At 35.3% G+C, this 12,636-nt stretch overlaps 1 protein-coding gene across 7 annotated transcripts in view; it reads left to right on the top strand.

The window, feature by feature from the left end:
• The window catches only part of DMD (dystrophin), a 1,148,466-nt gene that overhangs the window by 423,328 nt on the left and 712,502 nt on the right, over positions 1–12,636 (top strand). The gene's annotated exons all lie outside the window — the stretch shown is intronic.

Genomic DNA, 12,636 nt, shown 5'->3' with positions numbered 1-12,636 from the left:
GCCCTGCCTACATTAACATCAAATGTGTTGCAGAGATGAGTCACACAGCTTTGAAACAAGATGCTTAAAGCAATTCTAATTGTTTTTTTCTACTTAGACACTATACAGATATTTTAGAATAATGAAAAGTTATTATATAGGATAGATTTTTTTTTCTTTTTCTTCAGGTACTTTTATTGTGATCAGTTGCAGCTTTTGTCAGCACCTCTACCATTAAAATTAATGTATAAACTGAAATAAATGAAATCTTTTCTACACAAAGCATGGTTCCTGAAATTTACTAAGATAAAGATAAGATGGTTATTCAGTCCTCATCTTGCATTCCAGTTTTCAGATCTCTTCTTCTTGAATTTAAAAGCTTCATCTACTACACTTTCATGCAAGAATCAATCCAATATATTGTAACTCTGCCATTATGGCAGAAGCTGAAGACCTAACCAGAATCTGAGCCAAATTGTGCTACAGCCACAACAGATATTAACAAATGAAAAGCATTTGGAAAAACCACTAGGCAAATTCTCATTATAATCAAGATAAACTTGAATTAGATATGAAAGTAATTAATATCCCAAATTGATACATGGAATTCTTAGACAGTGGTTATTTTTTTGCCTTCAGCTATGTATTTCTTAAAGAGCTGTTGTCTATCTGTTAAAGCAAGTTTATAATTCTGGTTGAAAAGTGGTTCATATTTTCTCTCCAGATAAATGGGGCTAGTACAACTTAATCCCATCTATTTTAACTAAATAAAATAAATATTATTTCCTTTTCATTTCTTAGTAGCTTTTCAATTTTCTGCCAGCTATATTATGGTTTTTGGATACCATTATAAATAACGCAACTGCCTTAAGCTTTTCAGTAAAATCTACTCCTCTAAGGGACTGCAATAAAGAAATCAGGAGGAATTCAATTTTTTTTTTTTCTCTAGGATTTTGTGAAGTTTAAGGTGACTCTAATTTCTGTCTAGTTATCAAAGAAAAGTTTATTAGATTTAGTTGACTGTTGTCTGCCAATTTCCATGTTATTTTTGGTGCTGTCATAGAGAAGCAATTTTCACAAAGTATTTTGGTCTTCTGTTAAAATCATGGAATCATTCTTTTTTTCTCCATCTCTGAAAAATTTCAGTTTATAGGACTTGAATATTATAATTTCCCCAAAACAGTCATAATTAAATAAGACCCCTTTCCAAAGATTTTGATTGTGATCCTTCAAATTTGACTTTTGATACATGACATACATTCACTTCATATGTCAGTTGTCAGAAACTGTAAGAGATGTGAATTGTGATTCTCTGAGCTCCATATTGGCAAGAAGGAATAACATTTCCTTTTACACCATAATTTGTCAAAGTTCTTTCTCTTCTATGTTCTACCCTTGTCTATTCTTTTATGTCACATTTCGCTTCATTTCACTTTCCTCATCTTCACTCTTCCTAGTAGCTTCACAACTTGTGTGCCTTCAAATTCACCCTTCCATTCTTACTCTGTCATTCAGGAGGGTACTTGCCAGACCTAGTATTTCCATTGTGCAAATTGTGGCTGGACAAGTTTTGCTTTTTTTTAACTGCGACATTTCTCAAATTCAAGGACAGTCATTGCTCTTCAAACCTGTTCACTCCGTGCCTTCTTGTTCAGTCAGTGCTTCAACACTTCTGGTTGAACCAGTAAAACATTTTCAAATGCCAGAGGTAACATGACTAGCAGTTTTTCTGCTAAAATTCAAGAAAAGTTTTCCTCCTTTACCTTGTTTACTTGGACAGTGTTCATAAACTCATGAAGATCTTGGGAAAAGAATCTACTTCTCAAACCTGAATCCTTGAATTTCCTGAATGAGCACTAAAAAAGGTCCAACAGAAAATATTTATGTTGACAATTTTTAGATGGCAGTTAGTGCTTGGCAGTTACAGAAGGCTTGCCTGAATTTGCAGGTCTGTATTTTGTCTTGTATGTGTTCTCTGTAATAAGGCTTTACTTAGAAATATTCAGCTTAATGTATGAATAAGAGGATCCTCGAGTAATTTTCTGAGACATGTCAAAATCCTAATTTAAAACCACTCATTGTTTTCTGTTTATATTTATGAAAGCACGGGGGTTACTGATTTATCTCACTGAACGTCTGACCAAGAAGGATGCTGTATTTACTTTCCATTTTGGTTTGTCAGAGCAGTTCCTAGTATTGATCCCAGGCAAAACTCCTATCTCACTGCTTTCATTTTTACTTATTCTACAGTCTTTTAAATTCCTTGGGAGTGGTGACTCTACCCCTTCTCTAGGCAGACTGTTCTGGTGCTTGATAACCCTTACAGTGACAAATTCTTTCCCAAAGTCCAATCTGAACCTCTCCTGGCACAACTTGAAGCCATTTCCTCCTCTTCTATCACTTGTTATGTGGGAGAAGAGGCCAACCTCCACCTCACTACAAACTCTCTTCAAATTGTTGTAGAAAGCAATAAGGTCCCCAAGGTTTACCCCAAGCCTCCTTTTCCCCAGGCTGCTCAAAAGCAGCTGGAGAAAAGGAGGCTTTAGGGAAAACTTGAGGAAAACTTTTCTCCCTCAGCTGCTCCTCATCAGACCTGTGCTCCAGAGCCTTCCCCAGCTCTGTTCCCCTTCTCTGGACTCACTCCAGCCCCTCAATGCCCTTCCTGCAGTGAGAGGCCCAAAACTGGACACAGGATTTGAGGTGTGGCCTCACCAGTGCTGAGTACAGGGGACAATCCCTGTCCTGGTCCTGCTGCCACACTATTGCTGATCCAGGCCAGGGGCCTTTGGCCTCCCTGGCCCCCTGGGCACACCTGGCTCATGTCCAGCTGCTGCTGACCACCAGCACCCCCAGGTCTTTTTTTTCTGGGAAGATTTCCAGCCACTCTGTCCCAAGCCTCAAGAGTTTCCCAGGGTTGTTGTGACCCAGGTGCAAAACTTGGCACTTTGCCCTGTTAAACCTCATGCAATTGGCCCAGCAATCAGCCTGTCCAGATCCCTCTGCAAGGCCTTCCACCCTCCAGCAGATCAATATGCCAACCTAACTCGGTGTCACCTGCAAACTGAGTGAGGGCAACCTGTATTCCTGTTGAAAAAACAGTGCTGAAAATATAAGCATTGAAGAAAAATGGGGATGAACAAAATCTGTGAGTATTTTGAGACTGGTAGGTCTGTAAATAAGCTTCTGACAGGTTCTGTCAGAAGGGTGATTCTGTGAGTTTGACTGCCTTAAATTATCTATTCAAAATCAAGCCCATTGATCTCTGTGATTGTTGATTTTTGTTCTTTTAGCAGGAGTTATGCTTTCGTCATTCCACATTGTATGAAATACAATTTTTGTGCAGAATTACTGTTTAACCTTTAAACGGACAAGCTTCAATGTATTTGAATTGAAATATTTTGAGATGAAGCAGTGGTAAATAAGGACTGTATTTGCTGGCACATAATGATGTGATTTGGGACCTAAGAATTAGGGGCTTCACCTCAGGCTTCAACCTTGTCATTATTAGCTTGTGAGAAGCTCCTAACCATCCAGTAATTACTTGTGTTTTACAGAAGCATTATAATGCAGTCTGCTTGTTTTCTGGGTTTTTTAAATGTGTATTTTACCCATTTTCCGTGTGGCACTTCGTCAGTTCATAACTATAATAATTAACTTGAAAAGTCACTAAAAGCTCCTTATAAAATTGAGTTGAATTTGTTCCCACAGCACAGAGCCCCTCTGGCAGTCTTGCCCTTGAGAATGGTGGTTTTCTAGACCCTTAATTTGCCACACTCTTGGTCTTCTGCCAACAATTTAACTTCTTTAAAACTGCTGTGAGACCTTTCTGTGACTCTTCAGGGTTTGTCTGTGCCACAGAATTTAGTGGTACAGTATCACAGGATTGCTTTATTGCTCTCCTGTGTACTAAACCAAATATTTCTTTTGCTTAGAAGCTGTGATCTAAATACTGTCCTGTTTACCTTATGGTAAAGTCCTCTTTTGGAGAGGCATCAGAAGACAGTTAAATACAGCCAAATATAAGTTCAGTTCCAACTTTTTGGTAGTATTTCTAATGTAAGATACTTATATCAGAAAATATCCCATTGTGTCAGCATTAGGGGGATTTATGGCATAATTCAAAGTAGAAATTCAGGAAACTTCAGAAATACTGAATTATCTGCACATTCATTCACTAGATCATGATGGATATGTAATTTGGGAAATTATCATAATGATAGTCCCAGGTGTTAGCCTAGGTGTTCTCATTTAAATAGAAACTTTCAGAAAGCTAGGAACTGTTTCTGTAGAGCTAAGTAAAATCCCTAAGGTTTAGGCTAGGCATAATAAAATAGCAAAATTTGCCATCAGAGGTCAGAACAAGGAAAAGCAGAGGTGGAAAAATCAAGCTAAGTGCTAGACTTCTGGATTTCTTAGGGAGCTCTCCTGGATGCCATGTGTTCAGGGAACAGTTTGAAAAATGATGAAGCAGACATTTTCAAGTGTGTTTATATATGTTTTATAGTTTCAATAACAGTCTGGAAAATAGATGGCTTCTTGTCTAAGCCTGGAGGTCTGTCAAGATGACAGTTGTTTCCTGTCACTGCTTTGTGTGTAGCCACCAGCAGCAGTTCTAACTCATTTTGTGTGTGTGGTTTGTTTTTGTTTGGTTGTTTGGTTTTTTTTGTTTGTTTTTGTGGGGTTTTTTGTTTTGTTTTGTTTGAATGATTACTGTAGATTCTTTTTCAAAGTGGTTTTGTTGTCAAAAATGTTAGTACTCTTATGGGTAAAGTGATAACTTGTAGAGGATCTAGTTTCCAATATATCAGAGCTTTTAGTCTACTTTATTTCACACACTCATTCATTTGGTTTGCCCCAGAGCTGAGCTCATGAGGTCTCAACTTCCCTGCTGGGGCAGAGAGGTTGCTGCTGGTCCAGCTGTCAAGTTGAGCTCTGCCACTGCTTTGCATTTACAGATGTTGGAGACTGCTGCCCAAAATTCTTAGACATCACCTGCTGCGTGTCTCCACGCATCTGTCTGCTGACCAGCAGCAGCACAGGAGGAAATGCTATGAAGCTGCATCAGGGGAAGTTCAGAGTGGACCTGAGGAAAGGGCTCTTCACTGAAAGGATGGGCAGTGGGTGGAACTGGCTCCCCAGTGAAGTGGTCATAGCACCAAGCCTGTGAGAGTTCAAGCATAGCCTGGGTATTGCTCTTAGTCATATGATTTAAGTTTATGTAGCCCTGTGAGGAGCAGGGACATGGAACCAATCCATCCCAATTTGAGATATTCTATAATTCTCTGATCGACAGGATCTTTCTTCTAGTCAGCATCTTTTCCGCCTTACTTCCAAATCCCATTCTCTTCCCTGACACAAATTCTTTTCAGGATGCTGCTTTTTGTCAGCAGGTGATCTTTGCATAGCCATGAGACTGCAGCTTTCCCAGTCTAAACAGTCTCTGGGTAGAAGCACAACTCATGATGAGCCTCACCAGGAGTGCTTCTGTCCTCTGCCTCTTCAATAATGGCAGGATTTAGAGCATGCTAAACCATGTCCAGACCATTTGTTAGCAAAACTTACAACTAGTCCCAGCTGCTTGTACCTGCCAAGTTGCAGGAATCAGCCCAGGAGCTCAGAAGTGCAATTTCAGGCTTTTAGCTGCCTCTGCTCCAAACATCTTTGCACAGTTATCTAATCTCTGTACAAGTTCCTGTTCACATTCACTAGTGAAGGTGGGGGTCTTCCCACCTCTGTTGGGTAATGACAATTCTTTAGTTTGTCATAAAAAGTGATTACTTACTGACTTTTCTATCCCTTTTTAACTTTTGCTTGTAATTAAACTTAAAAAGCATATGAGAGAAACCTTTATTTTTATGTAAGACTTTATCAACTATAATTTTTCCTTAAAATAGCTGTAAAGCTTGTTTAACAAGGGACTGGAAATGTAACATGGAATCTCCCATGTGATCTGTTAGTGCATTCCTTACTGACTGATAAGAAACAGTAACATGTTTTTCATAAAGTTAAAATTCCTAGATAAAATATATCTGCTGTATATTCAGATTGAATCTAGTAACTGAATAAATTGATAAGGTCATAATAATGAGTGTACCTATAACTGGTTAGAAATAATTAAGAAGAAAATAATTTTCTAGTAAGTAAACTTAATTTACATTAAAGTGGAAAGTTTCTGTATTTTTTTTTCCTGATTAGAAACCTGGAAATGTTATACCAGTCATTTCCTGATTACATTATTGGTGAATGTATTTTTGAACAGACAACTGTACATACTTTCAAGGACACACTTTTACCTTGACTTTTTCTTTTTTTCTTACAGGTTATTTTTAGGTGTTTTTAACTAGCTTCAGTGCTATTTTAAGTTCTATCTTTATTTTTATTTGAAAAGCACTTAACAAGAGGGGTTTTTTTAATTTCAGATTTGAGTAATGATATTATTTCAGAATTGAGTAATGATACAGCTACTTCTTTTTTTAGAAAAGTCTTTTTTAAAAGTTCTAATCTGTACTGAAAATCTAGTCTTGCCAAATTTAAAAGCTTGATAATATGAGTGAGAGGATTCACTTAATTTCACTGAACTTTACTAGTCTCAAGTATTTTTGCTTCTCATTTTGGAAAGAAACCTCTTTTCTATGGTTGCTAAATAGCTGAATGTTCAAGGCCTGCAATAAGATATGTAGGATGTATAACATTCTAAAATGTTATTTTAATTAATTTTGTGCCACTGAGTCTCTTGAACATAAAGTATGTGTAAGGTATGTAAAAGATGGATGTAGATATAGCAAATAAGGACACATATTCATTTACTGTGAACATTTGATCTTTTTCATATCCATAATATGTAAATTAGTAAATTTGAATTCCCCTTCTGGCCTGTAGATTTTAGGCAACAATGCAGAATTGCTTGTATCAGCAGTGGATTTGGTGCAAAGGAAGGGCTAGATAAAACATAGGACATGATGTTAATCAAAATCCTTACTGGTAAACAGACTGGTGTTCATTTTTTCCTAATCTGAGAACTGAAATTGAAGTAATTTGAGGATTGGTACAATTTAAAGCACTTATGCATCCCCATTTCAAACTCTTAAGAAAGGCCTTTCACTTTATGTGCACAAAAAATATGAATTTAGCCTGAGATTCAGAAGGCAAGCAATTAACTCTTTGCACTCTTTCATTACACCTATGAAAACCTCTGAAATGCAAAAAAAAAAAGATACAGAATTCATGTCTTTTGAAAATCTTCTCAAATCAACTGGACAGTTTAGCACACAAAAGCAATTTAAAGTATTTTTCTAGAGATGAAATTACAGCATCATTACAAACAGCTCTATGGTTAAAATTTTGCTCATCTCTGTATAGCATGTGAACTTCTCAATAGTATGAAGTCTTGCTTCATAATTTTAGATAGTATAACTTTATTTTAAAACTTATGTTATTTAGAATTTTTATTACTTATTAGCTTATCTAGATTTTACATTATTAAAATTAAAAAGACATCAAAGATGAGATTATCTGGTTATATACTATTCTAATAATATTTTTTGTGTGTCCTGCTGAGAATTATTACCAACATGAGAAAAAAACCCCAAACCCCTAATCCAAAGGAAATCCTGCAATATTGATGTAGCAGCAGCAGTACATTTAATTCCTGTGCTCAGAAACAAGAGAGAAAGTTTAGTTTAGAGCCTCCTTGTTTTCAATGGCCTTGCTGGTTCTCATCAGTGAGAGAAGCTCCCTTGGCCCCAGCAGTCTTATCCTGTCTTTCTCTGTCTGACGTTCTGTGCAGTGTGACAGGATACACTCACTTTAACTCACAATGGCTTTCAGAGGATTACCTGCAGTTGTTGGTTAAATATACATGGATGTGATGAAAACATTAATTATATTTTCCATTTAAAAGTCACTGAGTTTTAATTGCAATACTGTTAAATTTCCTGTTGTGTCTTATGTCATCACATGGTTGAATTCTATACAGCTAAAATAAAACCGATGAGGGTTTTAAATTAAGATAGCTTTAAAAAAAATCTGTGCAGCATATGCATTGTGCCCTTAAAATGCCTGTGCCCAAGTGTAGCTGTAACTGAGGAATTAGCTTTGTGTTTTACTCCAATAGAAAGTGTTAAGACCTTTGTGAAGAAAAATTTTGTGCCCCCAGGTGCATGTAGTACTCTTCATTGTAAAATCTAAAATATTTTTGGTGTGTTACAAATGATTCTAATGATTTTGAGAAACGAAGGGACAATTAATTCCCCACTCCCATGCAGAGCCAATGCAAGTTTCTGCTTCCAGAACATCCTTTTGCCCAAATCATTGCTCTGTGAGATAGTGGATAACCATTTTTCCTTTTGCCTGTTATATTTAACAATACCGTTAGAGCTGTCTGTTTTCAGCATCTGTAGGAAGTGCTGTGATTGTTAGTTCACATTTGTGTGGCAGGGAGATCTGCATGTTTACCTGAAGCAGTGACCTTTGGAAAGGCTGGATTGCTGGTCTCTACTGATCGTGAAAGCCCTGATATCATTCTTTCCCTCAATGATTTTGATGCAATAGAAGCTGTGTCTTGTAATGTTTGTGTAGAAGACTCTCCCTCTAAGATACTGCAAAGTGTATTTTTTAGTTTTGGTCTGCATTTACAGACTTTAGATCCAAGTATTGAAAAGAAAACCCTCTTAGATTTTCATGTTTATTTCCTACAGAAAGGCATCTGTCTCTATATACATTAGTATGAAAGAATTTTGCTTTATATTTTTCTAAGATTTCTAAATATTTTAATTGATATTATTAATACAGGTATATTAGCCTGTGGTAATCAGTGGGCTAAGAGAAAAGGGGGAATAAATAAAACCTTTTATAAGAAAAAATAGATTTGGGGTGGAGGGTGGCAAACAATTTTTTAGATGTAGAAAATTTATATAAAAATTCCAGTCCTAAAAGGATGATAACACATAGCAAAAAAAAAAAAAAATCCAAAATATAAAAATTTTATAGAACAACATAGCATTTGTACAGAAGGCATTTGTTTTGTTAGGACTTAATTAAGGTGTAGCAAAGAAATAATAGATGCATTTTGATGTAATGAATAAGTCTTAAACATTAAAAAGGAAATTTTAGTTGTTTGATAGTGATGTCATTAGAGCAGAAGCAGTAGTTTAAGTAAACTCTGGATGACATAGTGAGGTATAAAACTTCAAAAAACAGATGTATGTTTTAAAAGAGTACAAAATGGAATTTTCCCCCCCCCCCAAAAAATCAAAGTGATTACTTGAAAACAGTAAAGTTTCAATTTCAATTTCAACAGCAAATTACAATTGCTATCAAAGTAGCAATCTCTTATGGAAGTAGTTATAAGAACTTTTTGTAAGTAATTTGGAAAGTATTTTGAAAAAAATATGTTTACCTTCTAAGCATGAATCAGAAAAGAGTAAAGACCTGGTTTAAGTTAAAGCCTAGCTCCCGCTAATATATAAATATATGTGTGTTTAGAGGAAGTTGAAACCACAAAAAGTAACGACAGGTGAAAGTATGATATACGAGTTTTATGTTTGATGTTTACATAGGCAATCTTCCAGGTTTATATTTTCCGACTGTCTTTATTTCTGCTGTAATCTTTCTGGATTTCTCTTTGGTATTTGCATTTACCTAACATAACAGTATTTGCAGCTTCTACCAAAAGTGCTTTTTATCTTCATTTGAACTAATTGATGATTGGCTGAAGAACTGTTGGTCCAGTATATTGTTTGTATCAGCTTCTAAATTGCTAATTCTTATGTACTAAGGTTGATATTTCTTCAGTCTACAAGTACGGCATTTTCCTAACTTTCCTTTTGAGAGGTCTTCTGTCTGGTAGTTTGAAGTGGTTTGTGCTTTGTTTGGTGGACAACACATATCAATGTCAGTTCTGGGGTTTTTTTTTTGTTGTTGTTTTTTGGGTTTTTTTGGGGTGTTTTGTTTTTTGTTTTGTTTTTGTTTTTTGGGGGTTTTTTTGGGTTTTTTGTGGGTTTTTTTGTTTGTTTTTTTTTTTTGTTTTTGTTTTTGTTTTTTTTTTTAAAAATAAAGCAAGTCTAATAATGATTTTTCTCTATTTTGTATACTAATGCATTGCTCCTGGAGTACCAACAAAAGAATTTTAAAAATAATTCTATTGTCTGTCAAAAACAAAAAAAGAAAAAATCCAGAAAAGGGAGAAGGCGAGGGGAGATAAGTTCTAAAGACTGCTTTATAGAAGGAAAAAAACACCATCATGATTGTGTCAGGAGCATCACATACAGAAAGGATCAAATTGAGATGCAAGTTAAAGACTCAGTGAGATGAGGGGACTTGCTGTCTTTGAATTTAACGGTAGGATCAAAAAATAAAGATTCTACAGCATTTTGTCAATTCTGAAAGTATTGAGATATGATAACAATAAATGACTACATGTTTGCATAAGGTTTCCCGCTTGAATTTCATTTGTCAAATGAATTACAAAGTACAATTCCACAGCACAGTATGTCTTGCATGTTGCTCCAGCCCCTCAGTGTCATTTTGTTCAGTAGGATTACCTTTTTAGAAGTGTCCTCTAGTCTATTTATAATTGGCAACTCCCTTCCAGAATATATTCAGTTTCTGATCAATACCTTCAGTCTTAAAAATAACCTTCAGTATTTCTCTGATCTCATTTTCTTCTATTCACACTCTTAATCACAGTGCTCTTGTGTCTTCTCTACGTCACCAAGGAAATGCTTTCTCCCTATATGTTTTGACAGTTATGCCATGCCGTCTTTTGCTTCCTCTAGTTTCTTCATGGTTCTCCTGTCCATTTTAAGTTCAGTCTCAAAATCACTCTCTTCTGCAATGAGGGCTTAAACCAAGTTTTAACTCATTCATCTTCAGCCTCCTAATTTCTAATTTTCTGTTTTAACTTCTCCTTTCACTCTTTAGCCTTTCCTCGATTTTTTTCCCTTTGTGAATGTACATGATGGCAACTGCAATGAATATGTTATTTAATACCTGCAGCTTAGAGTCATGCATTATATTTTAGTGAATATGTGTACATCTATATTTGATACAGGGAAGGATAATATTGCTTGGCAAAATTTAATCTATGAAGCACCTATAATTCTTTTCTTCCACATCTGCAATATCAGGAAAAGGCATTTGATAAAATGTTTGAAGATTCTGCTTCAACATTCTGGTAATTATTTAAAGAGCAAAAATAGTTAATTTATTTCAAGAATGTACTCTGAGTAAATAAATAAATAAATCTCAACAAGTGTGCAATTCCAGAACTAATAAATTGATTTTGCTAGATGTCAACTAGCAAAAGAAAGGGGAAAGAGGAAGATGAAAACAAGTATTGAGAAAGAAAGAAACAGTAAAGATAAGAATATGGTTTTGAAACAGCACATTTATAATGTATTTTTTAAAATGACAGTTTCAGAATTACTAGTGTCTGTTAGGAATTTTGCATCGACAAATGTATTGTATGTATTATTTGTACATGGTCTCTATAATGAGAATTTAGAAGCTTGTAACTCACTGGTTCATGCCCACATCTTTAGTAATTGGATCTGACTACATCTGAGTATTCTCACTTACTCATTCTCCACTGATTTGTGACTCAAATTTCTTGACCTGGAGATGACATCTTTTTATTTAAAAGTCCTCAGTGGATTTTTATCCTGTTCTTCTGTCCAGTTACTGCTCTCTGTAAGCATTTAAGAAAGTTTTCCATATAGCTTTCAGTATTCCAGAGGGCCTTCTTCATATTTCCCATTCTTATCTTTTGGAAATATTTTAGTATTTTCTGTATTAATACCCAATTTATACCTGAAGCTCTGCATTCAGAAGAGGAGAAAAACCCCATTGTGAGATGATTGGTTATCATTTTGACTGACTCACAGCTTATGATTTATTATTCAGAGCATGTAGCTACAAGAAATATAGTTACACTACAGAATTATTAAAAAAAAACCCTAAACATTAATTTACTTGATCATTTTCTGTAACAGCCTTTTGGTTGGTTTTTAATTTTAAATTGAAAATATATTCATTGCAGTGGTTTCCATTGAAGAAGGAAAACCTCTTTAATAGAAACTAAAATAGATTTTGGTGGAGTTTAAATACAAAACTACATAAGAGCCATGAATGGGATATTCAGCTTATTCAAGCAAATTTTACTACTGAGATTTTAGATGACATTACAAAACCACCTATTTTAATAATTCCTCCCAACTCTAATAGCACAATTCAACACATGTTGTTGAATACTCTGAAATCTCCAGGACCTCAACCTCAGCTTCACAGAAACTGTATAGTATATCCACTAATTGGCTCTTGCCTCAGAATCTTTATTTCTCAAAAGAAAAAAAATATCTTAGAGAGGTATCTTGTTGAAGTTAATTGCTGGGGCTGTTGATGCTTTTGAAATCATTTTGATATTGCACTATGTGAAAATATAAAAAGAGTTTTGAGGTTAAATATTCTTTTTTGAGAAGACAGAGGGTCTTTTATGCTAATGGATAACACAGATTTTGCTGACAGCAGTAGCAGAAGAGAGAGAGGATAGGGGGAAAGAAAAGGAAGAAATAACAACTGAACAGGATGCTGAAAAGAGAGGGCTACTTTTTCTTCCAGAATGATAGAACCACATTTATGCGTTTTCAGGGGTTTTTTTTA

The sequence above is a fragment of the Pyrgilauda ruficollis genome, unplaced genomic scaffold, assembly GCF_017590135.1.
Source record: "Pyrgilauda ruficollis isolate IOZ18807 unplaced genomic scaffold, ASM1759013v1 scaffold29, whole genome shotgun sequence".
Lineage (NCBI taxonomy): Eukaryota > Metazoa > Chordata > Aves > Passeriformes > Passeridae > Pyrgilauda > Pyrgilauda ruficollis.
The sequence above is the reverse complement of the archived record's forward strand: the minus strand, read 5'-3'. Positions and strand labels throughout refer to the sequence as shown.